Raw genomic sequence first — 1,719 nt, forward strand, 5'->3', positions numbered from 1 at the left:
GCCGCCGGCCACCGGCCTCCCAGGCAGCGGCGCCCTCCCTGCTGGCAGCTTCTGCTCGCTGCTCCCACGGGCCGGTGACCCCGGGAGGTGGGTGCCGCTGGGCAGGCCTGGCGTCCAGTGGGGGAAGCCCCGCCCTTTGGAGATGGGTATCCCGGGGGCCGGGCAGTGGGGTCTGTGACGCCCCAGCCCTGTAGCCCCATGTGTGGACGTGAGGACGTGGTCAGTGCGGCCCCTCACGTTGCCCAGGGCTGCCCGAAGGCACCAAGTCCTTGGACTCTGACGGGGCGGGAACGTGAGGTCAGACACGGAAGGGCCAGGAGGGGTGTCACCAGACCCCTTACGCCGCCACCCCAGAACTGCCCCGCCCCCGAGACTGCAGCGGCTCCCTGCCCAGACCCTGCCCGCCACCCCGCTCTTCCGCTGGCCCCACCGCCCGCCCGCCCGCCTTGCAGGTGTCGGCCAGGCTGGCACGCCAGGGCCAGGACGTGGCAGCCTCAGGTCCCTGTTCCCCTCCAGCCCAGCCACGCCCCAGGGCCCAGCTCTGGAGCCTGCTGCCCCGGCCCCCCTGGACTGCCCCCCGGCCCCCCTAGGCTGTCCCCGGCCCCCCCGGGCTGCCCGGGCCACGGCCCCTGCACATTTCTCCGTGGCGCGCTGGGGCCTGCGCCTCTGTGTGAGTCCCCTGTGAAGAGCTTTCTGTGCTCTTCTGTCCACTCGCCCTGCGGGCTCAGACCTCCGGCTCCAGAGCGGCAATCTGGGCCTGGCCTTCCTGCCCAGCTGCCTGAGACCCTGCAGTGCGGGCCTCACCAGCCAGCAGCTCTGTACCGCCCAGGCACTGCACCGCCCGCGGAGCAGCTGACCCCGGTGTCCACGGGCGCCCCGTGGCCACTTCCTCCGGCACCCCTGGTCTCTTCCCGGCTCTGAAGGCAGAAGCGGGGCGCCTCGGCCCCCCATAGCCCGCCTGCCGGGCGCGCTGCTGGCAGGCGTGTCGCGGTCACCTGCGGGGTCCTGGCCTGGGCTTTGGAATGTCCACAGGTGGTTAGACGTGGTCTCCGGCCTCGGTGCCCTGCGGCGGCTCTGAGCTGGCCCCGGCCGGGCAGCTTCCCAGCCCTGGGTCTGTATGTTTCCCCGCGGCCCTTCCTCCCTGGCGCGTGGCCTGTGGGGGCATCCGGCGCCTGTGGGGGGCGCCTCTCCTCCGGTGCCGCACCCCGAAGTCCTCTCCCCGCACCCTGGGCGGACCCTGGGTTTGAGCCCTTCTCGGGGCCTCAGAGGCGTTCACGGGGAGCGCCTTCGTCCTACCTCCTGTCCGCAGTCCGGGGACACAGCCTAGGGGCGCGCGGGTCTGCGTCCATCCACCGGGCCACTGGCACTTCCGGGTGGACAGCGCTGTCCCTTGCCGGCTTGCGGGGCCGTGGCCCGCTGGCCGACCCGCCCTGCTGGCCTCTGGACCGGCCATTTCCACTCATTCCTCTGAGCCCCGCGCCCTCTGCTCACTGTCTGGGCGCCTCCATTTTGCCTTCTGTCCTCAAAATGGCTGTTTTCACTGGTCGCCGGTGAACCCCAACATCTGCTCCTCCCCACAGTGCACGTCTCCTTCCTCACCCCACAGCTGTGCGGCCAGGGCGGCTGCCCCCCCGGGGGCTGGGGGCTGGGGGCTGGGGGCCGCGGGCGTTCACACCGGCCTCCCGGGCTGGACAGACAAGGAGGCGCGGCGACCGTGTC

The 1,719-nt window shown here is 72.5% G+C and overlaps 1 protein-coding gene across 1 annotated transcript in view; it reads right to left on the reverse strand.

Annotated features, from left to right (window-relative positions):
- Positions 1-1,719, reverse strand: part of SNED1 (sushi, nidogen and EGF-like domains 1) — a 53,293-nt gene that overhangs the window by 5,632 nt on the left and 45,942 nt on the right. The gene's annotated exons all lie outside the window — the stretch shown is intronic.

The sequence above is a fragment of the Condylura cristata genome, unplaced genomic scaffold (assembly GCF_000260355.1).
Source record: "Condylura cristata isolate star-nosed mole 26May11 unplaced genomic scaffold, ConCri1.0 scaffold00069, whole genome shotgun sequence".
Lineage (NCBI taxonomy): Eukaryota > Metazoa > Chordata > Mammalia > Eulipotyphla > Talpidae > Condylura > Condylura cristata.